This window comes from Tachyglossus aculeatus, chromosome 8 (assembly GCF_015852505.1).
Source record: "Tachyglossus aculeatus isolate mTacAcu1 chromosome 8, mTacAcu1.pri, whole genome shotgun sequence".
Classification (NCBI taxonomy): domain Eukaryota; kingdom Metazoa; phylum Chordata; class Mammalia; order Monotremata; family Tachyglossidae; genus Tachyglossus; species Tachyglossus aculeatus.
Genome location: NC_052073.1, coordinates 7,432,579 through 7,458,422, shown reverse-complemented (window position 1 = coordinate 7,458,422; position 25,844 = coordinate 7,432,579). Strand labels below are relative to the sequence as shown.

At 42.1% G+C, this 25,844-nt stretch overlaps 1 protein-coding gene across 3 annotated transcripts in view; it reads right to left on the bottom strand.

Annotated features, from left to right (window-relative positions):
- Positions 1-25,145, bottom strand: part of EYA2 (EYA transcriptional coactivator and phosphatase 2) — a 193,525-nt gene extending 168,380 nt beyond the window's left edge. For all 3 annotated transcript variants that reach the window (XM_038750190.1, XM_038750191.1, XM_038750192.1), the window contains exon 1: positions 24,822-25,145. The gene's annotated coding sequence lies outside the window, so the exon portion shown is untranslated. The remainder of the gene's footprint in view (positions 1-24,821) is intronic.
- Between the last annotated feature and the right edge of the window lie 699 nt (positions 25,146-25,844).

Genomic DNA, 25,844 nt, shown 5'->3' with positions numbered 1-25,844 from the left:
GTCTGAATAACTAACACTCTGTAAAAGCCTTGTATGTGTGTAAATTCTTCCATCATTCCCACTTCTCTCTCTCCTTTCTCCCCTGTTCCCTTCACTCTGCTGCTTTCTGGTTCACTTCTTTCCCCTCTCTGCTCCCACATTTCACTCTACATTTAGTACAATACAGTCATCTTTCAAAGAGCAACTCGACACAGACTTGCCCCTAAATAGTTTACTCCAATCAGTAGATAAGTTATTGAAAACTTACAATGACTGATTGGCCTCTCAGGAAACATCCACAATATGGAACCAGGAATGCCCTGCCCAACAGATGCAGTTTGGCAAGTGAAGAAAAATCCCTAGGTAGTTGTGGACGACCTGAAGGAACCTAGCAATTAAAACAACTGGCAATAATGTTTACAAGAATTTGATTGGCTCCTAAAAACAAAATCCTCAGGAGGCTGCAATATCCCTAATTACAGATTAGCAGAGGGAGAGGATGTCTCATTGATTAATACATCACAGCTGTCCAAGTGTGAAAAGAATAATCTACCCATTAAACCAAACTTTTAGGAGCTACAATTTAACAAAGATGTTTAAACAATGGGAAGACTCAAATATAGTGGAAACTACTAGGCAGAACTTTTCCAACACAGTGATGCCAAATAAATGAAATCAAATTGGCAACTGAGCAGATTTCTTTGTTTGAGTTGCAGTAGTGATTGGAATTAGAAATACTGACATTCAGAAAATGATTACTGAAAGTGAATGCACTGCTTTTAAATGAAACCATTGAAATATGTCAAACTGTTAAAGAGCATTCTTTATGCAGGCAATTGAAGATAAATAATGATGGGCAAAGGTTTTGTGTCTGAAGATAAATAGAATTTGGTTGAGTTTAAATACAAAAACATTATTTTAGTGTGCAAGAACGCTGAAGGCAGGGACTGTGCCATTTCTTTATTTCAACTTCTCAAGTGTAAGTGCAGGGGTCTGAACCAAATTGGTCCTTATTAAATACTACTACTATTACTACTACTACTACAACTACAAAATGAAAATAGAAAAATGTTAAATTTTTTAAAAATGGTAGTGAGTCAATAACCACAAAGATGCCCTGCACTGGGGGAGAAAATAGTTACAACTACTACAGATGTCATCATTTTGCATTAGTTTGTTATAGAAAGAGTAATACCGCAGCCAGAGAGAAGTAGGATTCAGTCAATCGATTAATGGTATTTACTGTGCTTTTACTGGGTGCAGATCATTCATTCATTCAATCATTTATTGAGCGCTTACTGTGTGCAGAGCACTGCATTTAGCACTTGGTAAGTACAAGTCGGCAACATATAGAGATGGTCCCTACCCAACAGTGGGCTCACAGTCTAGAAAGGGGAGACAGACAACAAAACAAAACATGTAGACAGGTGTCAAAATCGTCATAACAATTAGAATTATAGTTATAAGCACAGTACTGTACTAAGCACATGGGAGAGTACAGCAACTATGTACTTTAAATGTTTGCACCCATCTAGAGCCCTTCTCCCCCTCTCAGGGTCGCAACTGGAGAGTTTCCAGTACTCTACCAGTCTCGACTACGGGAGGGAGAGTCAAGCTGAGGCATATCCATTCCATTTCTAGGTTGTCCAGTGGCTGGCGAGTGGCAGGCCGTCTCTTACAAGTCAAAACTCACCGGTGCTGGGCAGCAGGGGCGTGGGAGAGAGGCGAGGGCGGAGACTCAAGTTTACTGCGCAGAAGGAGGCAGTGGTCAACCAATTCCAGATTTTTACCAAGAGATCTCTACAGATACGCTACCAGAACGATTGCAGATGGAGATGGGGTGTTCTGGGAGAGATGCGTCCATGGCGTTGCTATGGGTTGGAGATGACTAGTCAGCATAAGACAACAACAGAGCACTACTGTATATAATCTACTATTCAGGACTCCCTCATTATCATATCCATTTTCCTTGCAATTTATTTAGTAATTTATTTTAAATTTATTTTAAAGCCTGAAAGACAGAGGACCTAGGTTCTAATCCCAGGTCCTCCACTGGCCTGTTCTGTGACCTTGGGCAAGTCACTTCACTTCTCTGGGCTTCAGTTACCTCATCTGGAAAATGGGGATTCAATACCCGTTCTCCCTCCGTCTTAGGTTGTGAGCCCCATTTAGGACAGGGACTGTGTCCAACCTGATAATTCTGCATTTACTCCAGTGACTACTAAAGTATTTAGCATGTAATAAGTGCCTAAAACAACCAATTATTATTATTAGTCAGTCAGCCAATTGTATTTATTGAGCACTTACTGTGTGCAGAGCACTGTACTAAGCTCTTAGGAGAGCAACAATGTAACAGACACTTTCTCTGCCCACAACGAGCTTACAGTCTACTGTTACTATTACAATATTATAGTGCCTCTCTCCCCCACAAGATTGTAAGCTCCTTGAAGGCAAGAATCATATCTACTAATTCTACTGTACTTGTCCAAGGACTTAGAGCAATGCTCTGCATCTAGTAAGTGCTCAACAAATAGAATTGATTAATTAACTGACCGGCATACACAGGTAAATAGGTGCATCTAGAAGGCAAGAAAGAAGACTTCCGGATTTGTAGGGGCAGAATAATAATAGGAAGTGTAAGAGGGAACAGAAACAGACAAAGTTGAGCTTTATAGCTTATACTAATGGAATGGAAAAGAAGTTATAGCTCAGCATGGTTGCCCAAGTAAATACATCACAACAGATTTATTACAGGCTGCAGTGAAATGAAAACTATCGGAATGTTTAAAAGGTAATACTTAGATCATACCCTGGGCTTAATATTCCATGTGTGGGTTTTTATAACATGGCAGTGTAATTTAAAGATAAAGAAGGTAATAAATTATGCAATGTATTGTTTTTAAGGAAAATAATGTGGCTATTTTAGGATTTTAAACACGTTAAACTCCGGTTAATTAAAAAAAGTATAGTTCAAGAGGAAGTAAAAAAAATGAGGCAGGTAGAGATCAAGGAAGATTCCAAGCTCTGAGTTCACACTTGAACAGAGTACAGGTCTGGAATTCTGTAGACTTAGTTCTAATCCCAGATCCAGTGAAGCTCCTTGCCCACGGTCACACAGCAAGCAACTGGCTGAGCCGAGATTAGAACCCTTGAAGCAGCATGACATAGTGGATAGAGCCCAGGCCTGGAAATCAGAAGGTCATGGGTTCTAATCTCACCTCCTCCACGTGTCTGCTGCGTAAATTTGGGCAAATCATTTCACTTCTCTGGCACTCAGTTACCTCTTCCGTAAAATGGTGATTAAGACCGCGAGCCGGGACAGGGACTGCATCCAACCTGATTTGCTTGTCTCCTCTCCCGCTCTTAGTACAGTGCTTGGTACATAGCAGGCGCTTAACAAATACCATCATTATTATTATTATGATTAACCTGGGTCCGTTGGCTCCTGGGCCTGTGCCCTTTCTGCTAGGGCACACTGCTTCTCCAAGTTGAGCCCGTCATTTCACAAGCACGGCGGAGGGAGCTGGGAGAGAGAACCTATTAGCCGGAGAGAAAGGCCCGGAGCTACTGGAATTGCTCTTAGGGGACTCACAGTTTCATCTCAGAAGCAAGCCAGTGCAAGATCCAGCAAAGTGAAGTCTCAGATTATGTGCCTATGAGCTGGTGATTCTGGGTTTTACCTTTTGTGTTCTTACTCTGAAGGGGTGCTAAGACTTCCCCCTTCCTTGCCCACACAAAAGAGAAGAATGCTGGAGAAGTCTTGGAGGAAAGGGTGGGGTGCCTTGAATCAATACCATACTTCTTATGCTGGCATCCTGAGCTAGTGAAAGTCCTGGGTCACCTCCCCAGCTGGACCTGCTCCCCTAAAAGGGGAAGAATTTTCATTCTAGGCCAAATTCTTGTGTTTTCATGCCAATTTTCCATTAGAAGTCTGGCCCCGGGTCCTCACAGTGGGGACAAAGAAACAAACTCACTTGTGATTCTGAGCTTTATTCAGCACTTGCTATGTACCAAGCACTATGCTAAGTGCTGGGGTAGATATGAGGTAATAGGATTAGACAGGGTGGCTGGGCCAGAGGCCTGTGGGCTAACAGGTAGGAAGAACAGGGATCACAGCCCCACTTTACAGTTGAGGAAACTGAGGCACTTCAAATTTCTGAGAGGAAGCCATTGGGTGGATAGGATTCTGCATATTGGGAGTTAATCACGAAAGGCTTTTTGGAGGAGGTGGGACTGTGGAAGTGCTTTTGAACATGGGGAGATCTGTGGTCAGGTCCAGCCTTATTGTTCTCTGGCTCCTTGCTCTCTGCGTTCAAACACACCCATTTATTCCCTAAAATCTGGGCTTCACTTTCTACATTCTTAGAGTATCCTAAACCTACTGCAGCTTCCAATGATCCTCACTGGGTGAAATCTCTTCTTTGTCTTAATAATAATAATAATAATTGTGGTATTTGTTAAGCCCTATGTGCCAAGCACTGGGGTAGATATAAGGTAATCAGGTTGGACACAGTCCCTGTCCCACATGGGGCTCACAGTCTTAATTCCCATTTTAGAGATGAGGAAACTGAGGCTCAGAGAAGTTAAGTGACTTGCCCAAGGTCACACAGCAAACAAATGGTGGAGGGCAGATTAGAATTTATAACCTTCTGACTCCAAGTTCCGTGTTTTGTCCATGAGGCCATGCTGCTTCTCCCTTGACAAATTTCCAGCTGTCAATAGAGAAAACAACCACCTCCAAAATTTTCCTTCAGGGTTAGTTTTATTCTCACCTTACGACTCGTGAGACTGCTGTCTAAATCTCCTTCACTGGCTTCTCTCTGTTTATACTTATTTATTTATATTTATTTAATTTGATTTACATTTATTTATATTAACATCTATCTCCCCATCTAGAATGTGAGCTCACTGTGGGCAGGGAACATGTCTACCAACTCTGTTATATTCTCCTCTCCCAAGTACTTGGTACAGTGCTCTGCACACAGTAAGCACTCAACAAATATGGCCGTGATTGATTAACTGGCTTGTCTTTCTCTCCTTACCCTTTAACTATCAGAAATCCTCAAGGCTCAGCTCTGAGGCCTCTACTCAGAGGCCACCACTTTCCTGCTGTGTGACTTTGGGCAACTCGCTTCACTTCTCTGGGCCTCAGTTATCTCATCTGTAAAACGGGGATTGAGACTGTGATACCCATGTGGGACAGGGACTATGTCCAACCCGATTTGCTTGAATCCACCCCAGCGCTGTACTAACCTTGTATCCACCCCAGTGCTTAGTACAATGCCTGGAACATAGTAAGCATTTAACAAATACCATAATTATTATTATCATTTTTATTAATACTCTACACCCAGTAAATGCCCAATGAATACGACTGACTGATTGACTCAATGCTTGTTCACTCTCTCAGCAACTCATCTGCCCCTAAAGTTTCAATTCCCAATCAATCTTGGTATTTATTGAGCACTTAATATCCACAGAGCACTTTATTAAGCACTTGGGAGATCACAATAGAATTGGTAGACATAATCCCAGCCCACAAGGAACTCTCTGACCGCTAAAAATCTTTGCTTGTGACCTCTCACCCGTATTTACTCTTTTGCCTTCAGGATATTTCCATTTGAACAATTCTCTGGAAACTTACACTTAATATGCCCCAACCTGAACACCTCATCTTCCTGCATAATCATTGTCCCCTAATTAACTATCCCATCACTGTCAATCAAACGTTGGTGTCACTTGTACCATTCAATCTAACATTCAATCAGCCTCTAAGTCTCATGTGGTTTGTCCTTTATACATTCCATGATTGATTGATTCCATGGATTTTTCTCCTTCTTCTCCACCCTTACAATGACCTCCATCAATGGATCAATGGTATTTATTGTGCAATCACTATATGCAGAGCACTGAACTAAGTACTTGGGAAAGTACGCTAGAGTTAGTAGACACAATCCTTGCCCTCAAGGGGCTCAAATGGAGGAGACAGACTCTAAAAGAAATTACAGATTGGAGGAAATGATAGAGTATAAAGGATATGTACATAAATGCTATAGGGTGGGTATGATTAGTGCTTAGGTGGTTTGGAAGTACCAAAGTGGCAGTAGTGGGGATATAAACAGGGGAGATTGGAAATTAGGAAGAGATGTGATTTCTGAAAGGTTTCCATTATGGGGAGAGCAGTGATTCGGCAGAGGTGGGAATCCCAAGCAGAGGAAAGGCTGTGAGCAAGTGGTCGGTGATGGGAGAGACAATAACAATAATAATAATAATAATTGTGATTTTTGTTTTAAGGCATACTATGTGCCAAGCACTCTACTAAGCACTGTGGATAAACCAGATAATCATGTCAGAAAGAGTCCTTGTCCCGCCTGGGGCTTACAATCAAAGAAGGAGGGGGAACAAGTATTTAGCCCACAGTTGACAAATGAGGAAACTGAGACACGAAGAAGTTAAGTGACTTGCACAAGATCACGCAGCAAGCAAGTGGCAGGGCAGGGACAAGAATCTATATCTCCAGGCCTGTCTTGTTCCACTGGCCAAACTGTTTCTCTTCAGTATCACGGCTCAGAGAGTAACTTAAATTGAGAGGAGGGAAGGGTGTGAGCTGAAGTGTATTTGGAGAAGAGAGTGGGTAAGTTGTGGGGAGAGAGTTGATGGGGAACCTACATAGGTACAGTATTGACTCACCTCCTAGTTAGGCGACTTCATTCTTTCATTCATTACATTATTTATTATAATAAATATGGTACTTGTTAAGCACTTACCACGTATCAAGCACTGTTCTAAGCGCTGGGGTAGATGCAAGCTAATCGGTTTGGACACAGTCACTGTCCCACATGAGGCTCACACTCGCAATCCCCATTTTACAGTTGAGGTAACAGAGGTGCAGAGAAGTGAAGTGACTTGCCCAAGAGCAAACAACAGATAAGTGGCAGAGCCAGGACTACCACCCAAGACCTTCTGACTCCCAAGCCTGAGCTCTATCCACTAGGCCACACTGCTTTCCACCATCATGGTAAACATCTCAAGATCCACGCTCAGTGACCAAATGTATTTGTTTTTGGTCATGCCGATTATTTACATCTCCTCTGAAGCTCTTTCAATTGTTTCACATTCATGGATTGATATCAGTTTGCCTTCATTTTCAGAATATAAGCTCTCTGGGCAGGGGTCAGATTTTGCCTAAATTCCTAGCCCAGAGCACTGGGCACTTCAGACTTGGTGGAGACAGCACTGTTTTGGGAATCAGAAGACCTGGGTTCTAGTGTCGGTTCTGCACCTGGTTCATTTGGGCAAAGACTGCACATGCACTGTGCTGTATGTTGCACCCCAGCCCACCTTCTGTCTCATGGCATTCCATGCCCCAGTGACAACGCGACTGGCAAAGATGAGAGAGAACGAGTTCTATTGTGAAGCCACTAGCACTAGAATCAATTCCTGCACACAGACCTTAATCAGTCAATCAATCAATGGTATTTATTGAGCACTTACTGTGTGCAGAGCACTGTACTAAACACTTGGGAGAGTTCAGTTTAAAATATGAGCCCCATGATGGACAGGTGTATTTTCCTCCAACGCTTAGCACAGCGCTCTAGTAATTGTTAGTGCCTGTAAATACTACTGCTATTACAATTCAGTAGAGTTGGCAGATGTGATCCCTGCCTGCAAGGAACTTACAGTCTACAGGGGAGACACAGACAGTGAAATAAATTACAGATAGGGAAACTCTGATTCATTCATTCATTCAATTGTATTTATTGAGAGCCTACTGTGTGCAGAGCACTGTACTAAGTATTTGGGAAAGTACAACACAACAATAAGCAGTGACACTCCCTGCCCACAGCTAGCTTACAGTCCGGGGGTGGGGAGACAGACAACAATACAAATAAATAAAGTTACAGATACGTACATAAGTTCTGTGGGGCTGTGAGAGGGGAAAGGCAAAGGGAGCAAGTCAGAGCAACACAGAAGGGAGTAGGAGATGAGGAAAAGTGGGACTCAGTTTGGGAAGGCCTCTTGGAGGAGATGTGCCTTCAAAAGGCTTTGAGGCGGAGTGTGGGGGCGAAGAGTAATTGTGGGTCAGATTTGAAGAGGGGGGGGCGTTCCAGGCCAGAGGCAGGACGTGGGCTAGGAGTCGAGGGCGAGAAAGGTGAGATCGAGCTCAGTTCTAAATCTTAGAATAGATCTTCATCTCTCTGGGATAATTCAGTGGTGGTTCTTGGGAAAGCAGAAGGACATAAGAAATGACCTTTTTGAAATCTCTTGCCTAAGGAGATTAATCTATTGCTGTGACACCTCGCTTGTGTTGGGATAATCTTGTGTTATGTGAAATATCCCATCTACCCTCTGGTTAAACACATTTTGGCCAAGAAGTGCCACAGTAGAATTTGCACAGCAGACCCAATCTATGCCAGAGATAACATGAAAATTCAGCTTCTAAAAAATTCTATAAAAAAGAGAATTTTTTGGTAACTTCTGATTTTTCTCATGACCTAGTAGGAAGAGCATAGGAATGGAAGTTCAGGACACTTGGGTTCTAATCCCCACTTCTCCACTTATCTGTTGTGTGACCCTGGGCAAGTCCTGAGCATTGAATCGATCAATCAATCAATCATTCAATCAATCATATTTATTAAGCGCTTTGTTATATGCAGAGCACTCTGTACTAAGCACTTGAGAGAGTGTGATTCAACAGATTTGGTCAACACATTTGCTGCTCACAACGAGCTTACAGTCTAGAGGAATTAAACTAAATTCAGTCGGTGCGGCGTTCTAAAAATCTCTATTTTCAATCAATAAACTAAGCTAAGCTGATAATTGCCTCCACTCTCTTATTCAGTTTCCCAGGGTAGGCTCTGTCCTTCCTATTAGCTTGGCCTCGAATAGTTATTTCTTCAGTAATGGCACCCAGTGGAAAAAACTGCCCCAGTTCTTAAAACATCACATTTGAAGAGATTCTCTTGTTCTCTGCCATACTAAACAGAGGCTGACAACTATGTTTGAGGGTTGTGACAATTTCACCACTTTTCAATGAACACCATATGTCACCCAATAAAATAAAAACCTAACGGAATGGATTAGAAAATCCTTGCCATTACCCACAATTAGAGCTGATCAGGGAAAAGGCCTGGGAATTACATAAAACAAGCTAAGTCAAATTGCTGCTTGGAGTCTGAGTCAGTTCCCTGACCCTCAAGCACGTACACATATTCAGTCAATCAGTGGTATTTATTGAGCTGTTACTGTGTGCAGAGCACCGTACTAAATGCTTGAAAGTATGAAACTCAGTTGTCCTGAAAATAGCACTTTTTTTTAATGGCATTTGTTAAGCGCTTACTATGTGCCAGGCAGCTAGTTAGGTTGCATGCACAGTTACAGTCCAGGTCCCATGTGTCACTCACAATCTTATTCCCCATTTTGCAGCTGGTAACTGAGGGACAGATAAATTAAACTGGCCCAAGATCACTCAGCAAAGTGGCAGAGTTGGGATTAGAACCCAGGTCCTTCAGAATCCCAGGCCCATGCCCTATCCACTAGGTCATGCTGCTTAATGCTGTTTGGTCTGTGGGGGAGAGGAAAGCAAGATGATTTTATTTTGATGGGACAGGTGGTTGGCCAGGATTATGGAGCCTCCAGAGAACGAAAGGCAGAAGGGAGGGGCCATAGAGGGACAGAACTGTGGAGAAAAATGAAACAGAGAGAGAGAGAGGAGGAAATGTCTGTTCTCCCCCTCTAGACTGAAAGCACTTTGTGGGCAGGGAATATGTCTGTTTATTATTGCACTGGACTTTCCCAAGTGCTTAGTACAGTGCTCTGCACACAGTAAGTGCTCAATAAATACGATTAAATGAATGAATGAGAGAAAAGGCAACAGCTGAAAGGAGGAGAGAGAAAAAGGAACTGACAAAGAGGACTGAGGATGGAGCAGGGCCGGGGGGAAAAGGCCTAGTCGTAAGTGCAGGTGTCTGGGAATCAGGAGAACTGGACTCTAATCCCTGCTCCAACACTTACCTGTTGGGTGACCTTGGGCAAGTCACTTGGCTTGCCCGGACCTTCTTATCCTTATTTGTAAAATGGGGATTAAAAATACTTGTTCTCCCTCCCCCTTAGACCGTGAGCCTCTTCGGGGGGCAGGGACTTGGATCTTGGATCTACCTAGTGCTAAGCTCAGTGCTTGGTACATATTTTTAAGCACTTACTAGTGCTTAAAAATAACTATTGTTATTATCATTATTTGATGGGAGTGGGGACAAAGATAAGGCCAAGGAGGATAGATAGAGACAAACACACAACGGAGGCAGCGCAATCCTCACCTTCCTGCACCCAACAAGAACATTCTCGAATACAAGTGCCCAATTACTGTCTAGGTGCTTCCTCCACCTAAACCATGGTGGCAGGGCTCTTGCTGCCACCAGCTGGCTCAAGATTCATTCATTCATTCAATTGTATTTATTGAGCACTTACTGTGTGCAGAGCACTGAGCTAAGTGCTTGGGAAGTACAAATTGGCAACATATAGAGATGGTCCCTACCCAACAATAGGCTCACAGTCTAGAAGGGGGAGACAGACGACAAAGCAAAACATATGGACAGGTGTCAAGTCGTCAGAATAAATAGAAATAAATCTAGATGTGCATCATTAACAAAATAAATAGAATAGTAAATATGTACAAGTAAAACAAATAGAGTAATAAATCTGTACAAACATTATATACAGGTGCAGTGGGGAGGGGAAGGAGGTAGGGCAGGGGGGATGGGGAGGAGGAGAGGAAAAAAGGGGGCTCAGTCTGGGAAGACCTCCTGGTAGAGGTGAGCTCTCAGAAGGATATTGAAGGGAGGAAGAGAGCTAGCTTGGCGGATGTGTGGAGGGAGGGCATTCCAGACCGGGGGAGGATGTGGGTCAGGGGTCAACAGCGGGACAGGCGAGAATGAGGTACATTGAGGAGGTTAGTGGCAGAGGAGCAGAGGGTATGGGCTGGGCTGTAGAAGGAGAGAAGAAAGGTGAGGTAGGAAGGGGCGAGGTGATGGAGAGTCTTGGCAAAGCCTGCCTCATGTAGTCAACTAGCCCAGAACCTCACCCAAGTAGCCACAGTGGAAAAGTCCAGGAAGTGGTCAGGAAGCAACAGTTTCAGCCCCGGAGGAACTGTTGTATTGTACCCTTCCAAGTACTTAGTACAGTGCTCTGCACACAGTAAGTGCTCAATAAATAAGATTGAATGAATGAATGAACAGCACCACAGCTGGTGCCTGGACTTTTCAGTAAGAGGAAGATCTTAGCCGGAGTCCTCCCTTTCAATTACTTATTGATTGATTGATTGATCGATCGATGGGCTTTGAAGGCAGGGAGAATCCTGGTCTGTTGGCCTCGAAGAGGGGAGGGAGTTCTCAGAAGGAGGGAGGATGTGAGCAAGGGGTTGATGAAGGAAAGGAAGATGGCACTTAGTATAGTGCAAGCACTTAGTACAGTGCTTTACATATGGTAAGTGCTCAATAAATACGAATGAATTAATGAGAGTGAGGTACAGTGAACAGGCTGGAATTCCCTGCTGCTGATACTGCTGCTACTACATAATGACCACTGTGATAGTCAGGTCACCCTCCCAGAAGTGTGGTTGAAATCAAGGTCCTACCAGATCCCCCAGAGAACAGAATGCCCCCACCTCTGAACCATGACCCTCCTACAAAACACAATACATCTGGTCACATCAGGTCACAGGATTTCTGCACGTTGGCTCATACTAAAGCCCCCAGCCTTTAGTTTAAACATAGTACATACATATAATACATAAAGTAGGTTACATAAATACTAAACCACTGAGATTCAGGTCCTAAGGACAAGAATAAGTATCACTTTCCCGTCAATCACTTATCTGTAATGGTAATAATAACTGTGATACTTGTTAAGCATTTACTACAATAATAATAATACTAATGGTATTTATTAAGCGCTTACTATGTGCAAAGCACTGTTCTAAGCACTGGGGGAGATACAAGGTGATCAGTTTGTCTCACGTGGGGCTCACAGTCTTAATCCCCATTTTACAGATGAAGTAACTGAGGCACAGAGAAGTCAAGTGACTTGCCCTAAATCACACAGCTGACAAGTGACGGGGCTGGGATTAGAACCCATGACCTCTGGCTCCCAAGTCCATGATCCTTCCACTGGGCCATGCTGCTTCTCTATGTACTCAATAGAGTACATCTGCTTACTATGTACTAAGCGCTGGAGTGGATACAAGCAAATCAAGTTGGACACAGTCGCTGTCCCATGTGGGGCTCACAGTCTTAATCCCCATTTTAGAGATGAGGTAATCGAGGCAGAAAGAAATGAAGTGACTTGCCCAAGGTCACACAGCAGATGAGTGGTGGAGCCGGCATTAGAACTCAGAATGGAAAGAAATAATCGTAATAATTCTGTTATCCGTGAACTGCTTACTATGGGCCAAGCACTGAACTAAGCACTGGGTTAGATATAAAATCATCAGGTCAGACACAGCTCCTGATCAATACATGGGGATCCAGGAGATAAAGGACAAAGCCAAAAATCCAGTTGAATTTTAAATAAACATCGGATGACTGTGGCTGGAAGAACGGTTGGATACTAAGAGAATCAAGGTAATGTTGAAATCACAAAGGCAAACGGGTCAACAAAATCCAGACCATCCACTGGACAAATGGACACTAGTTGGATCTGTTTGCTTGGCATGGCTCAGTGGAAAGAGCACAGGCTTTGGAGTCAGAGGTCATGGGTTCAACTCCTGACTCCGTCAATTGTCAGCTGTGCGACTTTGGGCAAGTCACTTCACTTCTCTAGGCCTCAGTTACCTCACTTGTAAAATGGGGATTAAAGCTGTGAGCCCCCCATGGGACAACCTGATTACCTTGTAACCTCCCCAGTTCTTAGAACAGTGTTTGGCACATAGTAAGCACTTAACAAATACCATCATTATTATTATTATTATTCAGTACCACCATTACGAACGTTCAGTTGACGCAAAGCCCCAGACCTACTTTCACTTGTCTTAATTCTCACTTAATAATAATAATGATAATTAATAATTATAGTACTTGTTAAATGCTTACTATGTGCCACGCCCTGCTCTAAGCACTAGGGGAGAAACAAGTTGATTAGATTAGACACAGTCCCTGTTCCCCCATGGGGTTCACAACCTTAAACCCCATTTTACAGATGAGATAACTGAGGCCCAGAGATGTGAAGTGACTTGCCCAAGGTCACAAAGCACACATGGTGGAGCCAGGATTAGAACCCAGGTTCTTCTGCTTCCCAGGTCCTTGCTCCATCCCCCTAAGACATGCTCATTTTCTTCCTCGAAGTTCCTGTGCTGTACCCAGAGGAATAATTCTGATGTCCAGCCATGATTCACAGCTACACTGCACGCATGGATTCTGAAACGCTAGATTTTCATGCCTCAACTGCACCAAGGAAATACTATGGAGCTGGAGGTGGCTTCGTTTTAGCAGCAGGCAAAACCCTGGTCCTAACCCACCGTAGACATCCAAATCACCCCAGCTTTTTTTGTGTGTGTTCAGTAATGGCTGTGATGTCCTAGACAGTCTTTTAGACTGTGAGCCCACTGTTGGGTAGGGACTGTCTCTATATGTTGCCAACTTGTACTTCCCAAGTGCTTAGTACAGTGCTTTGCACACAGTAAGCGCTCAATAAATACGATTGATGATGATGATGATGTCCTAGACAAATTCCAGGTTAGAATCATTAATTATATTCTAAGCACCATGGTCTAGTGGAATGAGCTCGAGCTGGGAGTCAGAGCTCCTGGGTTCTACTCTAGGCTCCTCGACTTACCTGTTGGCAACATATACAGACGGTCCCTACCCAACAGTGGGCTCACAGTCTAGAAGGGGTGTGTGACCTTGGGTAAGCTTCTCTGTGCTTCAGTTTCCTTATCTGTACAATGGGGATAAAATACCTGTTTGTCCTCCTATTTAAACCCCAAGCCTTGTGACAAGAACTTCTTCTGACCTTATTACTCTGCACACAATAAGCGCTCACTTAATATAATTGATTGATTTATTACCTCAGCATTAGGTACAGTGCTTGGCACATAGTAAGCACTTATCAAATACCACAATTATCAATATTAATGACACTCTCTTTGGAGATATGACTCTCTGGATTGTAAGTTCCTTGTGGGCAGGATTCATGCCTACCAACTCTGTTATACTGTCCTTCTTTATGATGCTTGTTAAGCACTTACTGTGTCAGACTCTGTACTAATCACTGGGGGAGATAAAAGTTGATCAGGTTGGACACAGTCCCTGTCCCCATTAGAGAAGCAGCGTGGCTCAGTGGAAAGAGCACGGGCTTTGGAGTCAGAGGTCATGGGTTCAAATCCCAGCTCCGCCGATTGTCAGCTGTGTGACTTTGGGCAAGTCACAACTTCTCCGTGCCGCAGTTACCTCATCTGTAAAATGGGGATTAAGACTGTGAGTCCCCCGTGGGACAACCTGATCACCTTGTAACCTCCCCAGTGCTTTGCACATAGTAAGCGCTTAATAAGTGCCATCATTTATTATTATTATATATTATATTATATTATATTATTATAATTTATTATTATAAGGCTCACAGCCTTAAAACCTATTTTACAGATGAGGTAACTGCGGCCCAGAGGTGTAAAATGACTTATCCAAGGACACACAGCAGACAAGTAGCGGAGCGGAATTAGAACCCAGGTCCTTTGGACTCCCGGGCCCGTGCTCTATCCACTAGGCCACGCCAAGCGCTTAATACGGTGCTCTGCCTATAGTAAATGCTCACTAAATGCGATTGATTGACTCTCCTTTTCATATCACCTATCTTCCGAAGCTCACCCCACTGGGCTTGCCACAGCAACAATTACAGAAGAAAGGGAGGAACACTTGCTTACAAGAGGTTCACTTCTACAGTTCACTTGTTCACTTTCTTTTTTCCTCCTCTCCCTTTCCTATACAAAAAGAGCTGCATTTATCATCACATTGGGCTATTATGAAGAAGAATTGGAACTTTTCTAATCCCCTTCAGCTGCAAATTAAACCCACTGTCTCCTTTCTGTTTTCCAGTGAAGAGGAGAGAACATTACTCTTCCCAAAAGTCACAGCTCGTACAGTGACTTAAGATGTTTCAGGGTGAAAATTGAACATTTATATCATGTCGCCGCCGCACTGACTCCAGCTGAACTCTCCCAGTGTGAATAAGCAGGGATTAGTTTAAAAGGGCCACGGGAGAACAGCAAGGGGCTTCTTCTCCCAGCTACCTAGTCAGTCAATCAGTCAGTGGTATTTATTGAGTGCTTACTGTGTGCAGAGCACTGTGGGGAGAGTACAATAGAGAGGTAGACATGATCCTTGGCCTCAAGGAGCTTACAATGTAGTAAACTGTAGAAATCTAGTCTTTCTCAGAATAACTATCCCAAACAAAAACATCTGTCGTTACTGGAGAGACTGGATCCTTTGGGATTCCATTTCTCCTGATTCCTGGAATGGAGAAAAAAATCTGGTGAGCACCTATTTAATATTTGGCCTCGGTCTGCTCACGACCATGCCCAGATCAAGCTCACAGAGCCTTGCTTTCTTAAAGATGGGGGGGAAAAAAGGGTGTCTTCACATATTCTAGTGTGGTTCAAAAGGGCTGAAATTCTGCAAGATGTGATACCTTTTTTATGCGTGGAAAGGGGTCATTAAAAACAGAAAGGGTTAGAAAGCATAGTTTTGTCGAAACTGACTGGGGAGAGAAGGGATGAACAGGGAAAGAAAAATCAATACAGAATTAAAAAAATTAAAGCCCCGTTCAATCGAAAGAGACCTGTTTTAAAAATATATCAGTTTCTTTTAGATAGGGAAAATGAGTTATAATACAGCTTGCTCAAGACTTCTGAAGTTAAGTTTTTATCAATGTTGCTATTGTGAAATTTATAACTTCTGAAGTTTAAGGGTTTTTTTAATCTGGTCTGGGTCCAAATTTTGGCTTGAAAAGTATTCTTTAAATTTTCAGTTCATTAAATTTTTTAAAATCAATTTAGTAGTTTTAAAATATGTACTCACCTTTATAAAAAAAAAAAAACCCAAACCTTTCTCTCCTGTTAGGGTTGGAGGATTTCCTCAGAAAAAAAAATCACTTTTCGGACACCCAAAAGACACACCTAACTTTCCCGGACTAGTCCCCCTGCTACCTATATTTTCCGTTCAAAATTAAAACCGCTAAAATGCTCATGGCATTCAGCTTTAAGAGGCCCAGCAGATCTTAAGGGTAGAAACCATATCTACTAAATCTATTTTACCCTCCCTAGTGATCAGTCCAGTGTTCAGCACACAGTAGGTGCTCAAAAAATACTGTTGATTGATTGATTTGGCCTCAATCCTCAGTTTTGTGCCTTGACTCAGGTACATTCATTCATTCATTCATTCATTCAATCATATTTACTGAACGTTTACTGTGTGCAGAGAACTGTACTAAGCACCTGAAAAGTACAATTCAGCAAATGCCTCTCCTGTGTTTATGAAATACTTAACAAATACCATTATTATTATTATTATTACTATTATTATTAATTAGAGGTCCAGATACCACTTGCTAGTGCTGATATTTGCCAAGTGCTTTAAGGGCCTAATAATGAGGACTCTACATTTGATTATATTTTTATATCCCTTGAAGGCAGGAATCATGTCTACTAACTTTCATCTGTAATTTATTTATTTAATTATTTCTCTATTTATCAATGTCCATCTCCCCCTCTAGACTGTGAGCTCATTGTGGGCAGCAAGGTGCCTTCTTGTTGTTATATTGCACTCTTCCAAGCATTTAGTACAGTGCTTCGCACACAGTAAGAGCCCAATAAATATGATTGAATGAATAAACAAACTTTATGGAACTCTCCCAAGTGCTTCATCTAGTGTTACACACAAATAGGTTCTCAATAAATTTGGTTAATTGATTCCATGGTGTAAAGCCCAAAGAAGCACATTCAAATCATCACATGTCTTCTAGCTGGGAACAACTACTGTCCCACATAATCCTATAGTCATATTTAGTATTTCTAACAATGCATTCTCTTTTCTAATTAATTGTGTACAGTGTCCCAAGCAGTGGGACACTTAAATTTTTCTATAGATTAGGTACTCGAGTAACTCACCACCTTCAGAAACAGGGCTAACATGTCCGAAAACATTTATTTAGGGAGGCAGAGTCTCTGAACCCCAAGCCCCAACCGGCCAGGCCTGTCCCTGTGAAGCCCTCGGCCCGTTTTCTTAAATGAAGGAAATTCTGAAATTTAAGAGAGGCTTTATCTCTTTTCATCACAACTCAAAGCATAGGGCTCAGGGATTTGTTCATGTGACACACAACCAATTTGGCCACCAAAATATACCTGAAGGCAAAGCAGAGTAGGTTAAAAAGAGTTCGGACTGTGGAATTTCCTGATTTGCATTAGGATAATCTCAACACTGTATGTCTATGAAAGCTGGGTTTTTTTTTTTTTTCTGTGTTAGAGCAAGGCATACACTTGCCTAAACCAGTCTAGGAGCTAACGTTTAATTAAAAAAAGACAAAAAACTTCCAAGTATTCCCAACTCATTTTAGAAAATCTGCAGGGTGAAAGAGTGTGGCAGAAGATTCAGCAAATCCCTTTTAAGAAATCTGAAACATTCCCAGCTAAATTTAGGAGTGGAAAGAATCTTTTTTAAAGGGACAAAAAAGTTTTGAGGTTTTTTTTTTCTATATCACTAATTCAAATTTTTGAAAGATAAATCTTTACAGGAAAAAGAGCAAGAAAACAATTCCACCACAGCAAACCCTCATCCACCCGAAATCAAGTTTTCCTTAGGACATGCATAGTGAGGGCTTGGCGTGGCTCTTGCAACTGTGAAGTTTCTCCGCTCTCCATAAAAACCACTAAAAATTACTCTTCTCCCTAAAAAACCTCATCTTCTGTCCCTTCATTGCTTTTCTTTCTTGTGGGTGTCTGAGTAATCTTAGAGGAATTTCTAGTTCACAAGGCATTTGCTGAGTTTAAGGAATTCTTGCTCCTTTTCTCACCACCTCTCCAAACAGTAACTTCTCTGGCCAGTCTGATCTATCCACCAAGAAGTGAACAACATAATATAGGCCCATCGGAGGCAAGAGGTAAATCTTTTTGGTCCCACTGCCCTTCGCTGGCCCGATGATGACAACACTTTTGATGGTCAGACTGTTTACTACACAAGGCAGCAAGTCACAACTTGTTATGTTACCTGATACTGCAGAGCAGTAAATTACAGATTTCCCCACTGAATCCTACAGAAGGCTAAAGACGCATTGCTCTTTCTTTCTCTCTCAGCCCCATCATTGAATATGTTTTTATGAGATTAGTTAAGAAATAAGTATTAGCAGGGTGTTCAAGCCTTTTTGTAAGGGCAGAAGCTTATTTAATGCTTGTCAAACATCTTGGAATACTAGCTTGGATATACCAAATATGCAGGGTGGGACGTTTTCTGTTGAAGTTATCCGCCCGAGCAAAATGAATTCCCTAATAGCACACTAAGGCCGTTGCTTCTTTTGGACTCTCCCAAATCGACAGCAAAGGAGTTCCAAAACCACTTTCTCCCCCACAAATCCTCAAAACAAAGCTTTGAAAACTGTCAATAATTTGATTAAGTATTCAGTAAGGTTTCTGGCAGGGCCAAGTCAAGCGAACAGTATGTGAAGACATTCACTAGTTAGAACAAAATATTTCAGACTTCTCTTTTCTCAAAACTGAAAGAATTGCAAATGAGGAATGGAACGTCTCTCTGGAAGAGGAGGAACTTATTCCCATTTCCCAACTAACCTTCTCTTTTTCCTGGGAAATTCATGCAATGGTCCACGGACCACCTCTTCAGGGGAGCTGCCACACAAATTCCCTTCTCCACCTGTGTACAAGACCTTTAACGACTGAAACAAACGCTGAGCTTCTCCCCGTCTAAGATCCTTTATCTCCGTATTCGGCCATGGTCTTAGCAATCTTTTCCCTTCATCCTCTTCCGCCAACATGTCATTCAACAAACAGACAGGAACCTCAAGAGAGCTGAGGTCATTCCCTCTAGGTAACTGGAATTTGTGGTGGTTAGTGATGTTGGTGGTTTAGCCTGGCTCTCTATGATTGTAGGAGTGCTTATTTATGCATTTAAAGCTCATGATCTAATACACTTAGGTTTGGCTACTTTATTCTTAATAGCAGCCTGTAAAAGGCATTTGAGAATTCTCCACGTTTTCTCATTTTGGGTCAAGAAAATTAATTTCCATTTATATAATGCCTACAAGACCCAAAACACTGGGTAATTTCCAATTGGAACACTTCACCCCCTTTAATCTCAGTAATCAGAGCTTTGCCCAAGAGTTAAAGAGGAGCTATTTTGTAACTGCATATCTTACGATTAAAAAAAAAAAAAACTTGGGTTAAACAAAAAATGCTAAAGTGATTTTTTAAAGCAAGATTTGTGTGCTTTTTTTCCAAATCTTAACAAAAGGGGTCTTCAACTCATTCCTGCTGAAACTTTCCTTTTGCCAAACATTGATTTGACCATGAAACTCACTGTAGGGATATTACAATCAGTAATAGTTGAAACAGACGGGTTTGTCTTCTACATGATCCCTCTTTCTTTTCAAAATTGCAATGCCGTTTGTAGCTAACAGACTGCCATTTTTCAGAGGTTCTTTTTGGTAGAAAATTTTAAACAGCCAAATGAAAATTTTTTAAAAAAACAATGAAATGTGCCAATGCGTAGGTTGAAGCGCTAATATACAAAACACACCAGTCAATACTGGAAGAGGTAAATATTGAACATTTGCTGTTTCTTAACTAGGAAATCATTTTACTTTGCACTTTTCCTCTTAGAATTAAATTCACACAAAAGAAAAAGGATTGAATTTGCTTTGGAGAGATGATGTATTCAGAAGTTTAGCGGGTGTGATAGGGGACACCTGAAAATGAAGTTCAATATTTTTTAATTTTAATAAAATGTTCATTTTCATGTAGCTTGACAATGCCATTCATTTCATAACTCTGTTTTTCAAATCTTAAATAATTTTCAAGTGTTGAAATGAGATATCCATGAGTGAACAACAACTCTGAATACATGATGGTAGATGGATTAAAGTTGCTGCTTCATATATTCATGCACACATTTGAAAAATCATATTAGAACTGTGTCTTATTTTTTGAAACAGTTCCTGGATCACACTGAGTTGGTATCTGCCTTGAAAATCCTCCAACATTCCCAGGTTGATGAAAACACTACAATAACTCAAGATAACATAAACAGGTTGTTAACCATCTCTGCTAAATGCTGGTATAGAATATTTTCACTCCTTTGACCCCCTTTCCAATTCAATGATTTAACTAAATACACCCCCCCCCCAAAAAAAACAAACAAACAAACAAACAGAAAACTCACCGGAGTTTGTGTTTATACCACATGAAAATTTTGGCTGTTTGCTGTTCTGGAAGCTTCTAAGAGTGATAATAATAATAATGGTATTTGTTAAGTGCTTACTACGTGCCAAGCACTGTTCTAAGCACTGAGCACTGTTCTAAGCGCTGAACTATAAATCCACTAACTCCTAAGGTTCATTTCTATTTATGAGCGGTAGAAAATCAGTGACTATCATTTTCAAGTAAATCAAGCAAAAATGTCCCAAGCAAGCTCCAACATTCCAAATTGTCTGGTACAGAATAATTCTGTTTTCTTTATGAGGGTTTTTGGTCTGTTAAATTCATCTAAACGTTAGAGTGGAGGAAAAGTGTGGGTTTGCCTTTCTTTAGGTAAATGCTGCTTTCTATCCTCGCGGTTCTACTAAACAGCAAGGTTTCACACTCCACCCTGAGCAAAACGTTGACCCACAAGCAATGTAGAATCACCACAGATACCCTGATAAAACTTTCAAAAGGACACCCGACAGGTGGAAAGCAATTTTTAAAAATTTACGAATGGAGAGACTGCAGACAGGGAAACTTAAATGAGACTGCCTTTGGCCCTAATGTCTTTGGAAATAACGTGTCCAATAATTATCCTCCCTCCTAAATGTTAATCTAGATCAGCATCCTCAATCACTCGAGAAAGAGAAAAAACTCACTTCCTTCAGCTCAAGAGGAACAAGGTGATTTTGAGTTCCGACTTGTAGCTCCCCACTATTGCATTAAAATAGGGGGACAGCTTGGACCCGGCTTTCCTCTACGGGTCCTGGAGTCCATTGTCACCAGAATGTCACCCTCAATTAGACGCCACCTAATTGAAGGGGTTTTTCCTCACCTGATTAGAAGAGGGTGTTGTTTAAACACCATTAGAAGAGTTAAGATCTGCAAACAAAGAAAATGAGGTATTGTCTTAAGACAACCCACAGCCATTATTCTCAGCTTCAATCTCCCAGCTAATAACGGTAACAAACAAAAGGAAGCCAAGCTGGTAGGAACTGTTGTTGTTGTCGTTATGGTTTGGGGAGAGTGAAGGGACGGGAGTGCTTTTTTTGTCAACAGCTCACTGTTTGCTCAACTCTGACTCCGTATTGGGGTTAACACTTTGCAAAGAGGATTGTTTGAAGAGAGCAAAGGGGTGAAAGGGGATGGAAGCAGAGGAGGGGAGGCCCCCAACTGAGCCAAATATTCTGAAAAGATTATTTCACCATCAAAGAAACGCTCTGGCCCCATCATCTGATCCGTTGGCTATTGGGCTGCTATGAACACTCTGACACCTCAGATAGAAAGATCATTGGACTGCTCTGAGCACTCTTTTGCATCCTATCAGTTTTATTTGGAACGATTTTAGCAATGGGCTTGTGGCCATGGGGACATTTTATCCAAGTCCATGTTAAAAAAAACACAACAAAACAAAACTGGCAAATTTTCCCTCTCCTGATCTCTTCCACCTTTTCCATCACTTCACTCCAGGCAAGCGGCACTCCCTGATAGTAGTAATAGTATTTTTAAGTGCTTGCCTTGTGCAAAAAAATTTGCCCGCTACTTATATTTTAAAGAAAACATAATTTTGTCACACAAAAATTCTTAGAAAATAAACACTACATAAACACACACACAGGCGTCGGTGCGATGGTGGGTTTTTGTTGACAAGGAATGTATGGTCGGCTCTGACAGCAACAACCCAAAGCCAACTCCACTGGAGAAATATAATAATCTGGGGCTTTAGTCTAGGAGGCTTGTCAGGCTAATTAGCAAACAGTCCCCATTATAACTGGGATCCCCAGTTGAAGACGTCTTAAAACCATCTGGTTACAGGTTGGTTTTCATGGAGAGGGGTGAGCCTTATCTGAAAGGGCTACAATTAGATTCAGCGTAATTATCGTCTCCTGCCTCTGGCATGATTTTGAGGAGGGAAAGACAACAAAAATAAAAGGAAATGCATTTTCTGACCTGGGATAAAAGATTAATCTTGTCGATGGAAAAGCAAATGTGTTTTAAGGATGGATATGTTCCACAGACACATTTGCACATCTGAAAAGACGGCACGCTTACTCTAGGTGGATAGATATTGGCTCCATATTAGTTTTTACTGTTCAGTTTTCCTGTCTCCCAATAATAATTTGAATTTTATTCATTTATCTGGTAGAATCCAGGGATTTTAAACCAATAGGAGATATTTTCAGAATCAGTGGTGGTACCTCGTACTTTTCTGCCAAGTTGTAATGTTATAATTAGCAAGCCACTGGGATTATGTCTGCTTGTGAGACCTTGAAAACAAGCCGAGACACACAAAAAGGAGATTATAAGGCTGAGGGGAAAAATGTATTTTGCTATTACTAAGTCAAGGTGTTTGGGGATATACATTCTGTTCTCGGAAATTTGATTTCCTTGAATCATTTCATATTCAGAAAGAGACTGGTCAAATTAAATCAATTGGTCAAATTGAGAGGAGGAAAAGAGGCACTTTCAGAAGAAGGAGAAAAATGAGAGGAAATGCCAAGAGAAGCAAAAGGGGAAGGGAGAGGCAAAATGAGGGTCTTTATTTAGTATTAAATAGTTAAATGTTTCTGACGTTAATTTATCATTTCATAGGAATTTCAGGGTAGGGTGACAAGATTTCAAAACACACTAACAGCAACAGAAGTCCATTTCTTTTTGGACCTAATGATTATTGATTAATGATTATTGTCTCTCAGTTGCATATAGAGTTTTCCTTAAGGATGATAAAGAGCTTGCTATGAATTTTTAAATTCACTACTGTGATATGTTCAATAGAAAACTAAGTGGAAATTTGTCAGAGAAACACTCTCCCCTCCCCCGCCAAATCTACTATTATAAAACTTTATTAACTCTCTACTTTTAAATAATCATATAGCCTTTTAGAATCAGAAGGCGAGCAGGTTTGAGCATCCAAATTAACACAAATCTGAAGTTATGATTAAAAAAAGGTCCAAACTCCTGATAAAATGATGTTTAAAAAATTCCTTTAGGTTCATTCCAAGAGAAGACCACATTTTATGTAATATGTGTATATGTGAATACACACTTCTTGTACAAATTCATATGAATAGCAATGTTATAACACATGTCCATGTATACGTATGTGTCTATAAGTACACGAACATATAGTACTAAGAAGACTCCCATTAAGAAAACTCTTCACAGAGTATTTTTTGATTACATTATGGGCAGGGGAGGATGCGTTTGCGATTGCACAGTACAAACGAGTGTTAATAAATTTGATGGCGATCAGTACAGCAGTTTATTGGTTGACCAGATGTACTTTGACAATTAAAATTTCAACCAAGGGGGAGCATATTAAATTAATAGATTAAGTTTGAAATATGGCAGTTGTACACTGGTAATAATTTCCTTTGGAAGCTGCTCTCAAACTCAAACATAATTTAACACTCAAATGCTTATTTGATGTTTATAAATCACTCTGAAACCTCCCTCCGTACACGAACTACCATGAACAAAGATTTGGTATTAACTCATTTCACCGAGACATATAATTAAAGTTACTAGAACAGATGTGAGTTATACCTAAATATTACTAAAAAGTAATTAAAGATCACATTGCTTTAAAATCATATCAATAAAATTTAACACGCTTTATTTTTATAATGGTCATTCACCACACACCACTTTAAATCTTCCCTGCCTTGCTTCAAAAGCCCTAATAATTTCACATTAGAACGGACATTACAATTTTACAGCTGAAAAGGAACTGTGGAATTTGTGATAGAAATGTTTTCACGAGACAGCTTTCTGATGTTTATTGACTATGAAGTTATTTATTTTGGGCCGTCAGAACGCACCAGCCAAAACCCAAAAATAACAACTTCGATTTGCAGATTATTAAAAAAAAAATCCCATTCTCCGATTTCTTTACTTCAACAATAAAAGATCCATTTTCATACCTCGCCCAAGTCTAAATATCATCGCTATAAATGCCAGCTTATTTCAGCACCCCCGCTCTACTCTTTGGCTATGACAGCAGAGAGAACAAAGGCTAATAGTGCCCCTTTTAACGGACCGATCACTGTAGGATTTATTAGAATTCACATTTGCAAGGGTATTTTACAAAGTGAAATTCCAACTGGGAAGAAAAGCGGCTCTCGCTGTTTAATTAGCTCTTAGTTCGACCAATTGATGGGCCGAGTACCTGGAAAGAGTGGAAGAAGCCAGATTGCACGTCGAGAACCCTAATCAACGCAAAAAGTTAGCTCACCTTCTTTTTCCATTTTACTGGGATTATCTCTGCAAAATTCCAACTAAGTTTTTTGTTTTTTTTTTTAGTAAAGTCTGGATGAAGATGTTGACTCTGCCCCCCACCCCCAGGACCGAACCCAAGCGATCTGATAACCGAGGATTTCAGTGACCCACTTACGGTTGGAATTGCTCAGGAAAATCTCAGGATTGGAAACTCCAGACTCAACCGGTGTTCCCTGGGGAATTCCGCACTTGTCCCCCTCTCCCCCTCGGCTATTCAAGAGAGTCTGCCGAAGTTTCCCATGGCAGATCTACAGGGAAAGAAATCCCTGCCTCTCGCTTCGGATCATCGTGATCATCCTCCTCATCAGCATCATCAACTGGAAAATGGGGATGAAATCCTCCTCCCTCCTACTTAGAGGGGAAAGTCCCAAGCGGGACAAGGTTGGCGTCCGGCCTGGTGATTCCCTTCTCGACCCCAGCGTTTAGGACAGTGTCTGACAGCTAGTAGGCGCTTAATGAATGCATGCATCCTCCTCCTCCTCCTCCTCATCCTTTGGGAAGCGGGCAGGGTGGAGGTTGCTCTCCCAGGCGTCTCCCTCCCCCTTCTGTGCACTTGGCTCAAGTTTTTCCTCCCAGTTTGGCAGGCGCGACCACCCACCAACGGAGCCCCGGAGCGGACCCCCTCCTCAAATGGCTGGGGCGAGGGGCGGCGTGGCGGCCGGTCTGGCCGGTTGGGAGCCCCCTGCCCCGGACCGTCCCGCACCCCTCCTCCCTAACCCCCAGGCCCCCCGCCCCAAATCCGCCCCCCGGGCCGGACCCGGACCTCGGGCAAAAACCCGCCCCCCGCCCCCCGGGGCTACTGCTCTCATTCATTCATTCGCTCCTATTTATTGAGCGCTTACTGGGTGCACAGCACTGGGCTAAGCGCTTGTCCAGCTCTTTCTCCTTCCCCAAGCCCCCCTCCCCCAGCTCTCCCCCCTCCCCAAACCCCCATCCCCAGCTCTCCCCTTCCCCAAGTCCTCCTCCCTCAACTCTCCCCATCCCCAAGCCCCCCAGCTCTCCCCCTCCCCAAGACCCCAGGTCTCCTCCTCCCCATGTCCCCCTCCCCCAGCTCTCCCACCTCCCCATGCCTCCCTCCCCCTCTCCCCTCGACCCCCTCCTAATCTCTCTCCCCTCCCCTCCCCATGCCCCCCTCCCC